The sequence below is a fragment of the Pongo pygmaeus genome, chromosome 19 (assembly GCF_028885625.2).
Source record: "Pongo pygmaeus isolate AG05252 chromosome 19, NHGRI_mPonPyg2-v2.0_pri, whole genome shotgun sequence".
NCBI classification, from domain to species: Eukaryota; Metazoa; Chordata; class Mammalia; order Primates; family Hominidae; genus Pongo; species Pongo pygmaeus.
This window is the reverse complement of record NC_072392.2, coordinates 56,378,490-56,398,365: the sequence shown is the minus strand read 5'-3', so window position 1 is coordinate 56,398,365 and position 19,876 is coordinate 56,378,490. Positions and strand designations below refer to the sequence as shown.

Sequence of the window (19,876 nt, the reverse complement as noted above, 5' to 3'; positions counted from 1 at the left end):
TATTCCAACATCAACTATCCATCTAACATTAAACAATTATTTGTAAATAAAAGTTGGAAACCTACATAGAAGAAAGTCATGATTCTAAAAAGGCCAACTTTTAATGTTACATTTTCCTTTCTAGTATAGAACCTACATTTCATAATAGAAAACCTTGGACTTGCCAGTGGTAGCTGCTGGAATGAGGAGTTTGTCCAGTGCATCCAGAACGTCACCACAGATTAACTTTAGCTCAGTCTCAACCTGAAAACATAAAAATAAATTTAAAAAAATCAGACTGTTTCAGTCTAGAAATTCTGTAAATTTATTACACATTCTATCTACCTCTGGTTTTGAGGAAGAGAACTTAGTATTAAAGAGAATTCGTATCCCTCTCCAAACTCCCTTCTTCCCTTTTGACACAAAGGCAGAGAAAAGCTGCCTCTTGGTTATCAAAAGTATCTTTTGCTTTCTGCATGCAATTAAGTGCTACACACACACCACCCCCTACCCCAACACCCCCTCACAATCCAACTACAAAATCAGCAATGACTGAAACTGAACACTGATGCTACTTGGTAAACGCTGGTCAACTACATGAATCTTTCACAAGGTAGCAACTATTGTGTCCATTTACTTGGGAAAGCAGAACCTAAGACATTTGCTCAAAGATCATCCCCTTAAAAGGACTTAATAAGCAGAGCTAGGATTTGAAGCCAGGCAGGGTGCAAGTGGCAGAACAAAATTCAAACCCAGGCAGTTTGCCTTCAGTACTTACATTCCTAACAACGTTGAACAGGCAATCCCTTTAGTGGAAGAGATCCAAAACTAGTTAAGATACCAAAAATCTATGGACCAAAAAAACTATTGCCACTCATCTCTATTCATTTATAATGCTGAAAATGTACAGCACCTCTAAACACACATACCCAGCTTGCTTCCTTTTTTTTTTTTGAGATGGGAGTCTTGCTTTGTCCCTCAGGCTGGAGTGCAATGGCACTATCTCAGCTTACTCCAAGCTCTGCCTCCCGGGTTCACACCATTCTCCTGCCTCAGCCTCCCGAGTAGCTGGGACTACAGGCACCACCACCATGCCCCGCTAATTTTTTTTATTTTTTTTATTTTTAGTAGAGACAGGGTTTCACCATATTAGCCAAGATGGCCTCGATCTCCTGTCCCTGTGATCCTCCCACCTCGGCCTCCCAAAGTGCTGGGATTACAGGCATGAATCACTGTGCCCGGCTGCTTGCTTCCTATTTTCTATGAGCACATGGCACTACCCTTGAACTTTTCTAGGTTCCTCTCATGCCCCTGGAACCTCCTTTCCACTGTAAAACATTCTCTCACTCTTTCTTCCATAATTGCATTCTTATCTTAGCTAAGCAAAAGTGTTTTCTGAATCAACTATCTCCATGATGACTTTTCAGATAGAGACTGCTGTTGGAGACGAAAGGTTTCCATGTTCTCCTAGCTCCTCACATACTCAATGACTGTTCTCCTGTTACTTACTCCAAATCCTTCCTCCTCACAAGCCGATATTCTACATTCCATTTCTCAGTTTCTGTCATCAATAGCTCTCTAGGCCGTTCTCCTACATTCAATGACTATCTACAGCCAACCTAGCCAATACCTGAGATCACACCAAGGTATGGTGTGGCCACGTTCCATTCAACAGAGTTCTTTGCTTTCTACTCCAAGACTTGCACGTGTCCATACCCCTAACTGTGCTGCTCCATACTGGAAGTCTTACACTGCAATGCTCCACTCTTGGCTGTGGCTTCCTCTTTTAGTTCTTTTTCTCTTCTTGTTTCTACTTAGGGACTCATCAAGACATCTCCTCCCTCCCTCCCTCCCTCCCTCCTTCCCTCCCTTCATCTCATCTAAGACATCAGACTGGAACTTTTCACATCTTCTCCCAATGTATCAGTTGCTTTCTTTGCTTCCTGCTTCCCTTTCCTAGCTAGCCCAAGTCCCACAGTGTAGCTCATGGACTTCTTTCTTCAGCACTTTCAACTTTCTCACTTCCTCATTCCTCCAGGACACAAAACTTGTCTATTGGTCATCGAAATTCTTTGATCCAACACATTTCATGGTAATGGTAACATCAACCCCAGCTTACAACTTTATTTTTAGGGACAGGGTCTCACTTTTTTTTGCCCACTACTGCAGCTTCCAGGAGAAAAAGTTATTCACCTCTGCCCTGAAATATTCTGTAGCCTAATCCAAGAGAGCAAAAGATAAAAACCTACCAAGATATAAAATGTGTACTACATATACCATCAAGTGAGCACTAGGCTGTGACCTCAAATGCCAATGACTATGGCCAAATTACTGACAGACATACCCTGAGAACTAAGCCAGACACTCAAAAGAAACAAGCCTCCCTTTTCAGAGACATTTTCTAAAACTATAAAAATAAAAGGCAAAAATTAGGACATATTCAGGTGACAACAACTTCCTTCCCCCTGACAATTTATGTTGTATAAAACCTAAAGATTAAAAACTATGACATTGGATAAAAAAAAAACCCTGAGTCTTTCAATAAAAAGAAGAATGGAACAAATTTAACCAAAAACACTAATCATTTTTCTTGAAAATACAGTAGTTCCCTTTTATCTGAGGGGGATCCATTCTGAGACTCCCCAGTGGATACACTGAAATCATGGATAATACCAAACCTTATATATACTATGTTTTGTTCTATACATACACATTCATGGTAAAGATTAATTTGTAAACTAGGCACAGTAAAAGATTAATAACAGAACAATTATAACATACTCTAATAGAAGTTATATGAACGTAGTCTCTTTTTCTCTCCAAATATCTTATTGTACGGTACCACTGGTAACTCAAACTGTGGATAAGGGGGGACTGTGGTACAACAGTCTCACCATTTGCTGGTATTTCCCAATCATTTTTCACTTGTCTTCTCCTCCCTTGTTTCCTTCTTTCTGTTCAAGGCTGCTCATTATTCTCCAGGAGGCTCTTGTAGCTCCAATCACATTCTTATATGTAACAGATAGGAAGTTTCTTTCTTCAGCTGTCAGCTCTACATCCATCCCTGCTAATTTCTTCATTGGCTCCACCATTTCTATAAGGGAAAAGCAAAATCTGTACACCTGCAGAATTAGCACCACATGGATGCTGCCGAAGGGTTTTCTGCCTGTGTCCTCTGGAGCGGTGACATCACATTCCCCCTGGACAGGAACCCATTAAGCAACACTTGGCGCAGTCAAGCAGTGCCACACCAGAATGTGGGGACCAGTGACTTCAGGGAGTGCTGGGCAGCAAGCCCCAAGGTCTTCAGGGTGCCCCAGGGCCTTCCTTGGAAACCGTACTGCCGTCAGTGCCCTGGCACCATGGGCCTGTGATGAGAGTGCAGCCTGAGCGATCTACACAATGCCTTCAGGGTTGCTCTTCCATCGTCCTGGTGAGGAGCACAGCCCTGATCCATGCAGGCCTCCTGACCCACACCCTCGTGTTCTCTCCCAAACACACTTTCTTACCTGTTCAATATGGGCAGGCTGAGAAAGCTAAACATTTCCCACATTTTTAAGTTCTGCTTCCCTTTTGATTATAAGTTCTGTCTCTAAAGCATTCCTCTTTTCTTTCATTTTCCTAGAAATATTCAAGAGAATGAAGCTGTTCCTTCAATACTTTGCTTAGGTATTTCTTCTGCCAAATTTCAGGTTCATCACTGGCAACTTCTGTCTTCCAGAAAACACTAGGAGCACAATGCAGCCAAGTTCTTAGTCACTTTACAAGCGTCACCTTTCCTCCAGTTTCCAATAACATGTTCTTCATTGCCACCTGAGACTTCATCTGAATGACTTTTCCCTTCCATATTTTTATTTTTTTAAGAGACTGGGTCTCCCTATATTAGCCAGGTTGGTCTTGAACTCTCATCCTCAAGCAATCCTCCTGTCTCGGCCTCCCAAAGTGCTAAGATTCCAGATATGAGACACCATGCCTGACCCACTCCATATGCTACCAACATTCTGTCCAGCTCTCCTCTTCTGAGCCCTCACCAGAATCACCCTTCATGTTTTAAAATGTTTCCTGTTGAAATGATTTTAGATATACAGAAATATTGAAAAGGCACTATAGTGTCCTCCTACACCTTCCATCCAGCTGCCCCTAATAATGACATTTTGCAGTACCGTGGCACAAAAGAAATTCAGGCCAGGTGTGGTGGCTCATACCTGTAATCCCAGCAATTTGAGAGGTTGAGGTGGGAGGTTCAGGTTCACTTGAGTCTAGAAGTCTGAGACCAGCCTGGGAAAGAGGTAGACCCTGTCTCTAGAGAAAAGTCAAAGAAATTAGCCAGGCATGGTGGCGTGTGCCTAGTCCGACCTAATCAGGAGGCTGAGGCAGGAGGACTGCTGGAGCCCATGAGTTCCAGGAAGCAGGGAGCCATGATTGCACCACTGAAGAATAGAAAGGTAAATATTTGAAGTGCTACTTTATGCCACTAGGAAAAGCAAGAAGACTTTTAATCTTATACCATCAGTATTAAGGTATACAGTTTTCTAAAAATTTATCTCTGCAGTTCAATAAGAAAAAATTCCTGCACATTATATTTGATAGAGCAAATAAAGAAAAAAATTTAAAAATTAAAGGAAATGTCAGTATTAGACTCATGCATTTTTCCAAGCATTACTAAAAAGCATCACACATTTCTGTTTAAAACACTTGTACCACTGCATAATTAAGTCTGAAGGTGAGAGTTATTTGAGGTGTTTAAAAGTTGGTGGTACCACATCTAATTTGTGTAGACTAGATAAAAATGACTATAAAAAAGTTCAAATTCCATGCAAATGTAAAGATTATACAATCTTATTAAATTATTAAACAGACATTTTTTCCCAACTATCAAATGGGATAACATCATGTCTATAATTAGCAATAAGAAAATTCTATTTGCACAATCTTCGAAGTCCTTTTTTTAAATTGTATATACATCATCTCTCATTTAAAAATGAACATTTCTATGTGCTTATTACACCTAGGAAGAAAAATTTTCAATCTTTTATTTTTTAAAGACGGAGTCTCACCCTGTTGCCCAGGCTGGAGTGCAGTGGTGCAATCTCAGCTCACTGCAAGCTCTGTCCCCCAGGTTCATGCCATTCTCCTGCCTCAGCCTCCCCAGCAGCTGGGACTACAGGTGCACGCTGCCATGCCCAGCTAATTTTTTGTATTTTTAGTAGAGACGGGGTTTCACTGTGTTAGCCAGGATGGTCTCGATCTCCTGACCTTGTGATCTGCCTGCCTCAGCCTCCCAAAGTGCTGGGATTACAGGCGTGAGCCACCACGCCTGGCAAAAATTTTCAATTTTATAATCTCAAAATTTTTGTTAGTCATTAAAATAAATCAAAGCATTCGGCATCAAAGGATATACAGACACACACTCTTAAGTAATTCATATATGAGAACCAGAATATTAGAGGCTTAAGCTGCTCATTTCATAAGACAGGGGCCCCTTGTAGTATTTATTTTAAAAAGAAATAGCCCCATTCACAAGGGAAAGATAATAATTTAAAAATTAGAAACTAAAAGAAAAATAAAGAAGCCTTAAACCTTCAGTGTATGAATATCTACCATTAAAAAGAATGAGAAATAGACACTCGGGACATCAGACATACTGACCCTTCAAAGGAACATGGATACAAATATGTAACAGCCAATCAGATGGTACTAACACCATGATCCTGTGTGACAGAAAGTAGTGACCAAATCTAAAGAATTCCCAAAGTTGTATTTAAATATATTTTTATGATGGTTTTTATGTGAATTACAAAACAGCCCTACTTCAGTTTTACTATTTCTCAGTAAATGAAAATGAAAATAAATAAATGGATAATAGTAATTAAACAGAAAATGAGAAACAAAGTGATAATCACAAAATGTATAATTGGTGCCAAAAATCCAATTAACTAAAGATGTTAAAAATATAAAGAGTTTCCTACAGATTAATTTTTCTGACTAAATGTATACCAACATTCACTATCAATATTAATATATATATTTTTTTTTTTGAGATGGAGTTTTTGCTCATTGCCCAGGCTGGAGTGCAATGGTGCGATCTCAGCTCACCACAACCTCTGTCTCCCGGGTTCAAGCAATTCTCCTGCCTCAGCATCCCAAGTAGCTGGGATTACAGGCATGCAGCAGCATGCCCCACTAATTTTGTATTTTTAGTAGAGACGAGGTTTCTCCATGCTGGTCAGGGTGGTCTCCAATTCGAATCTCAGGTGATCCGCCTGCCTTGGCCTTCCAAAGTGCTGGGATTACAGGCATGAGCCACTGCACCTGGCCTGGTTTTTTTTTTTTTTTTTTTTTTTGAGACAGGAATCTCACTCTGTTGCTCAGGCTAGAGTGCAGTGGCGTGATCTCATATATAATGTTTATTATAATAACAGCAAAAGGGGGAAGAGGGCAATGGAGCTTTACAGGAGAACACTGCTTTCTGCAAGTCTATCTTTTTGCTGGTAAAAAGTCCTGCCTCAGTGTTGATGCCTTCCAACTCACTGAGGTGGTGGTTGTGGCACTTTCACTTCACTGTTTTTTGTTTGTTTGTTTTTTAAGTAGAGACAAGGTCTTGCTTTGGTTGCCCTGGGTGGTCTCAAACTCCTGGCTTCATGCAATCCTACTGTCTTTGAAAAGGTTGTGATTAAAGGTGTGAACTACCACATCCAGCCATTTTTTACAATAACAATGAAGTTGGCTGTATCAATTGACTCTTCCTTTCATAAAACATGGCTCTGTAGCATGTGCTGCTGTTTGACAGCATTTTACCTACAGTAAAACTTTCTTCAAAATTGGGGCCAATTCTCTCAAACCTTGCTGCCACTTTATCAACTAAGTATAGGGCATATTCTACATCCTTTGTTGTCATTTCAACAATGTTTACGCCATCTTCACAGGAAATAGATTCCATCTCAGGAAAGCACTTTCTTTGTACATCTATGAGAAGATATTCTTTCAAGTTTGGCCATGAGATTGCAGCAATTCAGTCACATCTTCAGGCTCCACTTCTAATTCTAGCTCTCTTGCTATTGGCCACCACATCTGCAGCCTCCATCAAAGTCTTGAATCTCTCAGCCATCCATGAAGGACAGAATCAACTTCTTTTCAAACTCCCGTTCACGTTGATATTTTGACCTCCTCCCATAAAACACAAATGTTCTTAATGGTACCTAGAATGGTGAATTCTTTCCAGAAAGTTTTCAATGTACTTTGCCCAGATCCATAAGAGGAATCACCCTCTATATAACAGCCATAGCCTTTCAAAATGTATTTCTTAAATAATAAGACTTTTACATCAAATTGACTCCTGGAAGCACAGACTGCAGGATGGATGTTGTGTTAGCAGGCATGAAAAGAACATTTTCTTGTACATCTTCATCAGAGCTCCTAGGTGACTATGTGCATTGTCAAAGGCTTACTAATTGGCCTACATTCAATATTGCCATGTCTTAAGGAATAGGGAGGCCTGAGGAGAGTAGAGAGAGATGAGAGAACAGCCAGCTGGTACAGCAGTCAGAACACATACAACATTTATTAACTTCACCTCATAGTAACATCAAAGGTCACTGATCATACATAACCATAACAGAGATAACAATGAAAATGTGTGGAATATTATGAGAATTTTAAAAAGGGACCAAGAGTCACTAAGTGAGCATACGCTGTTGGAAAAATGAAACCGATAAGACTTGCTTACTCCAGGGTTGCCGCAAACCTTCAATTTGGTAAACAAAAGAAAAACCATGCAATTCCTGTGAAGTACAATAAATAGGAGCCCAATAAAACGAGATATGCTTAAGAAAAAAAACAGATATGCTTATACATCTTACTAAAATTAAGTACAGTCTAGCAAGTTAAGATAAAGATAGTAAGCCCTACAAGAACCACTGAGAAAATAACCCAAGAAAAATCGTTTTAAAAATCATAAAGAAGGCCAGGCCGGTGAGCCAAACACCTGTACTTCCCAGCACTTTGGGAGACTGAAGCAGGAGGACAGCTTGAGCCCAGGAGTTTGACACCAGCCTGGGCTATATAGCCTGTCACTGCCTGGGCTATATAGCCTGTCACTACAAGCAAGAAAAAACTTAGGCATGATGGCATGTTGTTGCGGGAATTCAGGGACCCCGAATGGAGGGACCGGCTGAAGCCATGGCAGAAGAACATAAATTGTGAAGATTTCATGGACATTTATTAGTTCCCCAAATTAATACTTTTATAATTTCTTACGCCTGTCTTTACTGCAATCTCTGAACATAAATTGTGAAGATTTAATGGACATTTATCACTTCCCCAATCAATACTCTTGTGATTTCCTATGCCTGTCTTTAATCTCTTAATCCCGTCATCTTCGTAAGCTGAGGATGAATGTCACCTCAGGACCCTGTGACGGTTGTGTTAACTGCACAAATTGTTTGTAGAGCATGTGTGTTTGAACAGTATGAAATCTGGGCACCTTGAAAAAAGAACAGGATAACAGCGATGTTCAGGGAACAAAGGAGATAACCTTAAAGTCTGGCAGCCTGTGGGCCAGGCAGAAGAGAGCCATATTTCTCTTCTTTCAAAAGCAAATAGAAGAAATGTTGCTGAATTCTTTTTCTCAGCAAGGAACATCCCTGAGAAAGAGAATGCATTCCTAAGCGGGGGGTGGTCTCTGAAATGGCCACTTTGGGAACGTCTGTCTTTTATGGTTGTAGATTAAGGGATGAAATAAGCCCCGGTCTCCCGTAGCTCTCCTAGGCTTATTAGGATGAGGAAATTCCCGCCTTATAAATTTTGGTCAGACTGTCTGCTCTCAAACCCTGTCTCCTGATAAGATGTTATCAATGACAATGCATGCCCGAAACTTCATTAGCAATTTTAATTTTGCCCCAGTCCTGTGATCTTGCCCTGCCTCCGTTTGCCTTGTGATATTCTACTACCTTGTGAAGCATGGGATCTTTGTGACCCACACCCTATTCGTACACTCCCTCCCCTTTTGAAAATCACTAATAAAAACCTGCTGGTTTTGCGGCTTAGGGGGCATCACGGAACCTGCCGACATGTGATGTCTCCCCCGGACACCCAGCTTTAAAATTTCTCTCTTTTGTACTGTTTCCCTTTATTTCTCAGACCAGCCAACACTTAGGGAAAATAGAAAAGAACCCACGTGAAATATCGTGGGCTGAATTTCCCCCGACAACGTGGCAGTAGTCCCTGCTGCTTGCGACGCTGAGTGGGGAGGATCACTTGAACCCGGGAGGTTGATGTTGCAGTGACCATGACAGTGCCACTGTACTCCAGACAGGGTGACAGAGCAAGACCCTATCTCAAAAATAAAATAAAATAAAATAAAAATGAAAAATAAAAGAAATGAAAATGGTATACTAGAAAGTATCTATAGGTGGTATCCAACTTAAAATCATTCTACTTACAGTTTCTTAACTTTACCACCATGATACAAACCCGATACACATTAGTACTATATTCTTTGCGATGCTGGGCAGCGGCAGCAAGCCACAACTCCCAGTCAGCCATGCCATCATGAGACTAAACAACCAATGCTTGCTTGACCAGTGAACTGTGTAGCCAGATGATTTTTCCCAACTGTAGGCTAATGTAAGCATTCTGAGCATATTTAAGGTTGGCTAGGCTAAGCCAAGATGTTAGATAAATAAGGTATATTTCTTTCTTTTTTTTAAACAGATGGGGTCTCAGTATATTGCCTAGGCTCAAAATAATCCTCCTGCCTTATCAGAATGTAAGCTCATCATAACTCAAGAAGCATCTGTACTTAAGATTAAAAAGGTAGAAAACAAAACAAAACAAAACAGGAACTAAGTAGTCATAAGAAAAAAAAAACAAACAAAAGGGCAGGCTGCCAACCCAGGACCAAGGGGTAAGGCCATGCCAATGGGCCTAGAGAACAGAATATCAAGCCACAGAGAATTATTTTCAAGTCTCAGAACTGAATGGAATTTGTCCTGCAGACTTACAAACCTGCTTTAAGCCCCTTTTTTCCTTCCAATTTATCTCTTTTGGAATGGGAATGCTTCTCTGCCTGTCCCACCATTGCATCTCAGAAATAGAAAACTTGTTTTCTATGTATCACAGGTTTAGAAATAGAAGTTTTTTTTGTTTTTCTGTTTTTTTTTTTTTTTTTTAAGACAGAGTCTCGCTCTTGCCACCCAGGCTGGAGTGCAATGGCGCAACCTCAGCTCACTGCAACCTCTGCCTCCTGGGTTCAAGCAACTCTCCTGCCTCAGCCTCCCAAGTAACTGGGACTACAGGTATGTGCCACCACACCCGACTAATTTTTGTATTTTCAGTAGAGACAGGGTTTTATTGTGTTAGCCAGGCAGGTCTTGAACTCCTGACCTCAGGTAAGCTGCCCGCCTCAGCCTCCCAAAGTGCTGAGATTACAGGCGTGAACCACCATGCCCAGCAGAGATAGAAATTTTGCTTCAGGATTAACCAACGTCTTAATCCATTGCCAATTCAGATGATTCAGAAGATGAGATTTGGGACTTTCTGAGTTTATTCTATTCAGGTAAGATGTGAGACTTACTTATAGAGTTTACATCAAAATGGATGAACACTTTTGGGGGATATTGGGATACAGCGCATCTATTTTGTATGTGGAAAGAACATAAATTTTGGGGGCACCAGAAGGCAGACTGCTATGGGTTGAATTGTGGTCCCCAAGAAATGTATGTGAAGTCCTTAACCCCCAGTATCTTAGAGAGTAACCTTATTTGGAAAAAGGACCATTGCAAATGTAATTAGGATGAGGTCACATGATGGAGTAGGGCAGGCCCCTAATCCAATATGACTGATCTCCTAATAAGAAGATGGTCATATGGAGACAGAGACAAAGGAAGAATGGAATGTGAAGATACAAGCAGAGATTAGGGTGATTAAAAAAAAAAAACCTGTCAATCACTGACACCCATCACCAGAAGCTAGGAGGCATGGAACAGATTTCCCTTAAGAGTTCTCAGAAGGATCCAACCCAGCTGATATCTTGATTTCAGAACTGTAGCCTCCTTAATTGTGAGAAGAAATTTCTGCTGCTTTAAGGCACCCAGTTTGTGATATTTTGTTACAGCAGCCCTAGGAAACGACTACAGGGGGTGTATGAAAAATTGGCTATGAGATGTTCATGTTTTAGAATTGGGTGATGAATGTACCCAGGGTGTTTGTTATATTATTGTTTACTGTTTTATATATTTGAAAATTGCAGAAATAAATTCTTTTTTTTTTTTTTTTGAGATGGAGTCTCGCTTTGTGGCCCACGCTGGAGTGCAGTGGCACTATCTCGGCTCACTGCAAGCTCCGCCTCCCAGGTTCACGCCATTCTCCTGCGTCAGCCTCCCAAGTAGCTGGGACTACAGGTGCCGGCCACTATGCCCAGCTAATTTTTTTGTGTTTTTAGTAGAGATGGAGTTTCACCATGTTAGCTAGGATGGTCTCGATCTCCTGACCTCGTGATCCGCCCATCTCGGCCTCTCAAAGTGCTGGGATTACAGGCGTGAGCCACTGCACCTGGCCCAGAAATAAATTCTTAATAAACTATTATGTCATAATAAGTAGAGTAAGTATTAAAGTTTTAAAAGCAGAAACACAAATTAGAAAACAGTTGAATAAAATTGGAAATAGGCCCCAAAGCTGTTCTTTATATCAGGCATAAAAGAAATTGATCAACGCCAGCACAGTGGCTCACACCTGTAATCCCAGCACTTTCAGAAGCCAAGGTGGGCAAATCACCTGATATCAGGAATTCGAGACCAGCCTGGCCAACATAGTGAAACCCCGCCTCTACTAAAAATACAAAAAAAAATTAGCTGAGCGTGGTGGTGGACACCTATAATCCCAGCTACTTGGGAGGCTGAGACAGGAGAATGGCTTGAACTTGGGAGGAGGAGGTTGCAGTGAGCCAAGATCGCACCACTGCACTCCAGCCTGAACAACAGAGTGAGACTCTATCACAAAACAAAAGAAAAAAAATTTTTTGGTTAAGAGTTTAGATAAAGGAAAAAACTCCATTTAAATGTTTATGTGAAGAAAACCATAATGGATTACATGGCGCAACAACAGTTTCAAAAAATTAAAATCAATTTGTAAACATTAATCATCACAGTTACTTATATGCCCTTAAAAAATGATCTATATGCTCCTAGTGTCACTTCACGCAGACTTTTTGCAACTAACACGCATTCCTTTGTTTCTTCATCACTGTGGAGAAGAGGTGGTACATACAAAAGGTTCTTGATATAACCCTATAAAGAGATTATCACATGGTGTGTTATCTGGGAATTTAAATGGTCACAATTCCAAGATACGTCAATGCTATCAACTTTAAAAAAAAAATAAATTTGACCTATAATGGGGGGGGCCAGCTGGGGGTAGGGGAGAAAGAGGCAAACTGTGTATCCTGGAACTTTGTAGCTGGAAAAAAATTATCAGCAGCAGCAGCCTGATCAAAACTGCAACTTCTTGCCCACCTGGACAACCCAGCTCTCTTTTCTAGAAATTAGCATCTATGCTCAATTTCTAAGAATGGAATGGTGCCTAGGGACTCATGTTTGTCTAGGTGAAAACACCTTCTAAATCCAGGTGCTTACACCAGAATGGCTCTCCTGGAAATTTAGGACTGAGACATTGAGTCAGTTACCTGTAGGGTAACCTGTAGAATCAGAGATTTCTCAAATTTGACCTGTCTTATTTTGATACCATGTTGCCCAGCAATGTAACCTCCCCTTAAGTTATCAGTTTTTGTAAAATCTCCTAATCAATTTCTTATCAGATTATATTATATAAATACCTATCATCTAGAGTACTCCAGAAGCCAAATGAACATTAAAAAAATATATACTGAGATAGGGTCAGGCATAGCGGCTGAGTGTAATCCCAGCATTTTGGGAGGCTGAGGTGGAAGGATAACTTGAGGCCAGGAGTTGACGACCAGCCTGGGCTATACAGCAAGATGCTGTCTCTCTACCAATTCTACCAATATTTAAAAAAAAAAATGGGTGTGGCGGTGGCACCTGTATTCCTAGCAACTTGGGAGGCTGAGGTGGGAGGGCTGATTGCTTGAGGCCAGGAGTTTGAGGCTATTGTGAGCCATAATTGTCCACTGCACTCCACCCTGGGGTGATGGACTAAGACTCTGTTTCTAAATAAATAAATATTACAAAAAGAAAAGCACTGAGATAGGCAATGTTGGTAAGTGAGATTATAGATTTTAATCTCATGAACAATTTTAAGTTAGCTACTATACACTCCCATTTCCAAAAGTTTAGATTGGAATGTTTGCTGCCTTTGGTAGCTAAGAGAAAAGAAATAACAATGAGAGGTATTATAGTGCCATTCTTCCACAGTCTTTATCAAATAAATAGGCCTTTGAGTCTTGGAATTGTTGAGCTCAAGAAAGCAAACAATATATAAAGTTGACAAGCACAAAGGATACAAAGAGGCCAGGCATGGTGGCTCACGCTTGTAATTCCAACACTTTGGGAGGCCAGGGCAGGGGGGTTGTCTGAATCCAGGAGTTCAAGACCAGCCTAGGAAACATAGTGAGATCCCATCTCTACAAAAAATAAAAACAAAGGTAGCCAGACATCATGGTGCAAGCCTGTAGTCCCAGCTACTCAGGAGGCTGAGGTGGGAGGATCACTTGAGGCTGGGAGGTCGAAGCTACAGTGAGCTGTAATTGCACCACTGCACTTCAGCCTGGGGAACAGTGAGACCATGTTGGAAAAAAGGAAGAGGGGAGGGGAAGGGGAGGAGGGACCACAAGAAACAAATATAATGAAGAATCGTTTACTATTCCTGAGAAAAAGAGAATAGCAAGTGTGAGAGAATGTGTAACTAGGGTTGGGGAGAAGGGGCTGGAAGGAGAGAGCACACAAAGACAACAGAGAGAAGTCAAATAGGAAATTTCAAAATGAGAATCAGCTGATGAATCAAAAAAAAGCAAAAGAATTTTTTTACAGTTAGAACTGCAAGATTTAGCTTTCCAAAATGATTCAATTCTCCAGAAAAGAAAAATTAATTTAAGCACTCATCTAAGTAACTAGTATAAAGTGTCAAGCAAAAATAAACATTTATTAGACATAGACAAATGCAAATATATTCAATGCTTTCGTACAAATGTGAATATCTGGGGCCTTATTATCATCTTGTTAATATATGCCAGTGAACAATGTGTAGACACAAGACTTGTTTTACAAAGAGGGTAATATGTTCCATGAACATAAGCCAGGTATTTAAAACTTAGTGTCTATCTCTTCTTTCTAAGAAATGTTTCAATTAACTCACTGTGTGTGTGTGTGTGTGTGTGTGTGTGTGTGTGTGTGTGTGTGTGTGTGTGTTCTATCTCATGTGGTGGTGATGAGCCTAGTACTTATATTCTTGAAATGGAAATCCCATTCTGATATTTCTTCCTCCCTCTTCTCTGTCACATTAAACTGATAACCAGGCTGGTCAACTGAAGCTCTTATATATTACCGAATGTCTCTGCCCCGTTGTTCCTACTACTTCAGATCCTCATTCCAGTGTCTGGGACACTGTCAGAGTCTGAATAGATTCTAGGTCTCTTGTCTCTTCTATCTTCCATCTCCCAATCCTCCTTCCCCCGATCCATTAGAATGACAGACCTAAGCATATCCTTTCTGAACATAAAAACCCTTCAATAGGGATAAACTTTAGGCTCCTTAACATGATGCATGAGGAGCTTGAACATCTGATCTTTGACAGTCCCTCTCAGCATTCTGCCTAGCGCATTCAGGGCCCTAACAATACCATCCCTTTCCCTGCCAGCATCCCAAATCCCTCCCCCTGCTCACCACTCTCCTTGTTATTTCCCCCTTCAAAGCTTTTGCTCCTTCAATCTGTAAAATTAACAGCCACTCACGTGCTCCTTCCCTTCTCCTCTCTTCACAGCCAGTACCTAGAGGTTTCTTACTCTTAGGAAAAACTGCGACCTTTTTAAGATACCTCCTCCCTCTTTCCTCAGTCCTGTTAAAGGTTAGGTGGACATTCACTGTGCCTCGAAAATCCTTGCACGTATTACTGTTTAACAATCACCGATTGATGCACGTCTATCCACCATAAAGACCTGGTACATATAAGAGGACATGCCAGAAATGAGGACAAGATGAATGGGCAGATAGATGAAATGTTTAGCTTCCCTATTTACCTGAAACCTCATTTTTGGGAGCCCTAAAACCCATAAAGAATATTTAGTGCTTTCAAAAATATCTTTTACTTGGCCAGGCGCAGTGGCTTACACCTGTAATCCCAGCATTTTGGGAGACTAAGGCCGCGGGATCACTTGAGGTCAGGAGTTCGAGCCCAGCCTGGCCAACATAGCAAAACTCCATTTCTACTAAAAATACAAAAATTAGCCAGGCATGGTGGTCCCACCTATAATCCCAGCTACTCAGGAGGCTGAGGCATGACTAGAATTGCTTAAACCTGGGAGGCAGAGAGGGTGCACTGGGTGAAGATCACACCACTGCACTCCAATCTGAGTGATGGAGTGAGAATCTGCCTTAAAAAAAAAAATTAGCTGGGTGTGGTAGTGGATGCCTGTAATCCCAGTTACTCGGGGGGCTGAGGCAGGAGAATCTCTTGAACCTGGGAGGCGGAGGTTGCAGTAAGCTGAGATCTCAGCACCGCGCTCCAGCCTGGGCAACAGAACGAGACTCCAACTCAAAAAAAAAAAAAAAAAGTCCTGGCCAGGCGCGGTGGCTCACGCCTATAATCCAAACACTTTGGGAGGCCAAGGAGGGCGGATCACGAGGTCAGGACATCAAGACCATCCTGGCCTGTAGTCCCAGCTACTTGGGAGGCTGAGGCAGGAAAATCACTTGAAGCTGGGGAGGTGGAGATTGCAGTGAGCTGAGATCGAGCCACTGCACTCCAGCCTGGGCCACAGAGCGAGACTCTGTCTCAAAAAAAAAAAAAAAAAAATCTTTTAACACAGACACTAAATATACTGATGAAAACTTAACTGCTATCCACTACTATTACTTTTGGAAAAAAATAAGGGGGAGACAGGTTAGCAATTTCTAAGACTTCCATTAGGTTTAATCTTACAATCAGATGATATCATGTTTTTTGATGTTTTTGTTTGTTTCTTTGGCCTATCATCCTTCCTATACTTATAAACACTCTTTACTTCAGGGCTATCCAATAAAGAAGGACTATTTAGAAAATACATATATATATATATACATATACATACGATATACTCATCATCTGCTAACTACTGTCTATGGAAACTGTAGCTTTCTAAAATGAATGCTTCCTTGACTCTGAAGAATACAAGCTTCTACCCCAAAAAAGTTCACAAATCCCTTTGTTGCCACAATCTTCACATTTCTGAAAACTTATTAAAAGATAATTTTAACAAAACATGTCAGTGAAATGATGAGTTAACACATGTTACAGAAGAAAATATTAGCAGTCAAAAATATAAAAATAGGATACAATGATTTAAATTGCACAAAAACTGGCCACTGGCCAGGGATGCTGGCTCACGACTGTAATCCCGGCACTTTCAGAGGCTGAGATAGGAGGATTCTTTGAGACCAAGAGTTAGAGACCACCCTGGGCAACACAGGGAGATCCTGTCTCTATAAAACATAAATAGACCAGGTGCACTGGCTCACACCTGTAATCCCAGAACTTTGGGAGGCAGCCAAGGCGGGCGGATCACTTGAGGCCAGGAGTTCAAGCCCAGCCTGATCAATGTGGCGAAAACCTGTCTCTACCAGAAATACAAAAAAAACTAGCCAGGAGTGGTGACGCATGCCTGTAATCTCAGCTACTTGGGAGGCCGAGGCACAAGAATTGCTTAAACCCAGGAGGTAGAGGTTGCAGTGAGCCAAGAGTGAACCACTGCACTCCAGCCTTGGTGACAGATCAAGACTCTGTCTCAAAAAAACAAAAACAAAAACAAAAACAAAAACAACCAAACAAACAAATAAGTAAATAAAAGGAAGTTAAGCTATGAGGACACAAAGGGATCAGAATGATACGCAATTAACTTTGGGGACTTGGGGGAAAGGATGGGAATGGGGTGAGAGATAGAAGACTACACACTGGGCACAGCGTACACTGCTTGGGTGATGGGTACACCAAAATCTCAGTAATCACCACTAAAGAACTTAGTCATGTAACCAAACACCACCTGTTCCCCAAAAACCTACTGAAATAAAGAAATAAATATTTTTAAAACTGGCCATTATGTATTTAACGACATGTAGAAAATTTAACAGTTTCATTACAGTGAATTCTCTGCTATTTAGATATACAATAAAGATATTCTAGTAAATTTTTTTCCCAGTACTCACAAAATTTCATTTTTTTCTAAATTCCACAATGTTCTAGCCACATAGGAGTATTTCTTATTCTCTGAACATGCCTACCTACCACCTCTTCCCTTTGCACCTGCTACCCTAGGTTACGTCACTTTCTCTGTCTGGAATTTTTAGTTGATCGTTTTCTGCAAAGGTTAAATGCCTAATTATTCTGCAAAGCCCTAGAAGCTCTTTGTTTGTATGCCTTACTCAATTCCTGAGACAAGAATAATCTCTCATTATTTACCCATAATACTCCATTCAGCCTTATTACTATGTAATATATATTTTAATTTTCATACATTTATTGACTTGTCTTCCTACTTGAGGAGGGGAACCCCCTATTTTATTTATCCTTGAATTCCTGGTGTCTAACACAATGCTTGATACAAAGTAGGTCCATAGTAAATGCCCAGTAAATAAATGTTCCCAAACTTATCCTTTATTACCTACCATCCATTAAGGACTGATGTCTTCAAGCCCATTTTTCCAATCATTCCTGTCATTTTAGAATTGCATGCCCCATTATTACGCATAAAGAATATATATGAACAAAACCTTATTATTAACGTTTTTTATTTTTTTTGAAACAGGGTCTCACTCTGTTACCTAGGCTGGAGTACAGTCACACAATCATAGCTCACTGCAGCCTTGACCTCCCAGGCTCAAGTGATCCTCCCACCTCAGCCTCTCGAGTAGTTTGGAAGGGACTACAGGTGAGCACCACCATGCCCAGCTAATTGTTTTTCTTTTTTGCAGCAATGGGGTCTCAGAATGTTGCCCAGGCTGGTCTGGTACTCCTGGGCTCAAGCAATCCTCTCACTTCAACCTCCCAAAGTACTGAAATTCTAGGTGTGAGCCACCACACTGGTCCATTAACTTTCTTTCTTTTTTGTTTTGTGTTTCTTTGCTTGCTGTTCTTTTTCGAGACAGGGTCTTGCTCTGTTGCCCAGGTGGGGGTGCAGAGCACAGTCACGGTTCACTGCAGCCTCGACCTCTGGGCTCAAGGGACCCTCCCACCGCAGCCGCTTGAGTAGTTGGGATGACAGACACGTGTGCCTCCCCACACCTGGCTAAATTTATTCTTTTTTGTAGACACAGGGTCTCGCTTGTTGTCCAGGCTGGACTCAAACTTCTGGGCTCAAGCGACACTCCTGCCTGGGCCTCCCCAAGTGCTAGGACCACAGGCATGAGCCACTGAGCCTATTCTAACACTAAGTAGAACAAAACAAATCATCAACAACAAAAATCCGACAAACATAAGGCAATCGCATATAAGAAAAGCTATAAAGGAAAGAAATAGAAGAAAAAAGTAAACTTGATAAACAGATACACCATGCTTCTGGAATATTGTAAAAATATATTCATACCTAAAACAGTATTTCACTGTAACTCTAATATAGTCTAAATTGTGCTCTTATTAGTCCTAATGTTCATCTAGAAAAATACATGACAATATTTGTCTTACCATATACTAAAATGTATATAAAGCCATAATAATTTAAAATAGTGTCGCACCAGGATAAAAATAGACACACCAATGGAACACATAAAAAGTCCAGAAACATACTCAAGTATTCAAGAATTTAGTAATGACTCAAACAACATTTCAAATCACAATGGAAAACATACATTATTCAGCAATAGTGTTGAAAAAGTTGACTAACCAGGTGGGAGGGGAAAGTTGGGCACGTATCTTACCATATTCTAAAATTAATTCTAGGCTAATAAAATATTTCTATCTAAATAATCCCTTCTTTGGTCTACCCTCGCTCCTTTTCTACTTCAACACTTTAGTCTTAAAGCCATGAGATGGGGCTGGGCATGGTGGCTCATGCCCGTAATCCTAGCACTTTGAGAGGCCAGAGGAGGCAGTTCACTTGAGCTCAGGAATTCAAGACCATCCTGGGCAACACGATGAAACCTCAACTCTATGAAAAATACAAAAAACTTAGCCGGGTGTGATGGGTGCACCTGTAGTCCCACCTACTTAGAGGGCTAAAGTGGAAGGACTGCTTGAGCGCAAGAGGTCGAGGCTGCAAGTGAGCCAAAACTGCACCACTGCACTCCAGCCTGAGTGACAAAATGAGACCCTGTCTCAAAAAAAAAAAAAAAAAAAAAAAAAAGCCATGAGGTGGGTTCAAGCATAGTAATTATCCATGCTGGGGAGGAGGGGGCAGTCCAATACTAGCATAAGAGCCTGAGTAAGGTTGGTTCCCCTAAGGGGTTGGGGATAGGGGTGGGGACAATCTCAGAGCAAGGTGAAAAGATCAACCAAAATGGAAGCAGTGAACTGAAGCTGAATATCAAATCCCAAGAGGGGTGAAAAGGACTGGCATGCAGGAAAGTAGCAGCAACCCTGAACTGGGTTAGAACAGCAACTGCGTTAGGTGGAGCAGCAACAGAAGGTATGTCAAAACAGGAGAGACTGATCAAGTAAGTAAACTATTAAAAATAGTAAGAGTCAGGTTTCTGTCTGAGAATCATAAATATGGGGGAAAAAATTAAAATGAACGCTGTTTTGT

The 19,876-nt window shown here is 41.0% G+C and overlaps 1 protein-coding gene and 1 pseudogene across 4 annotated transcripts in view; both read right to left on the bottom strand.

Annotated features, from left to right (window-relative positions):
- LOC129017041 (TBC1 domain family member 3G-like) overlaps positions 1-19,876 on the bottom strand; it is an 89,211-nt gene that overhangs the window by 20,153 nt on the left and 49,182 nt on the right. The window lies entirely within an intron of this gene.
- LOC129017045 (14-3-3 protein epsilon-like) overlaps positions 1-19,876 on the bottom strand; it is a 37,349-nt pseudogene that overhangs the window by 5,097 nt on the left and 12,376 nt on the right.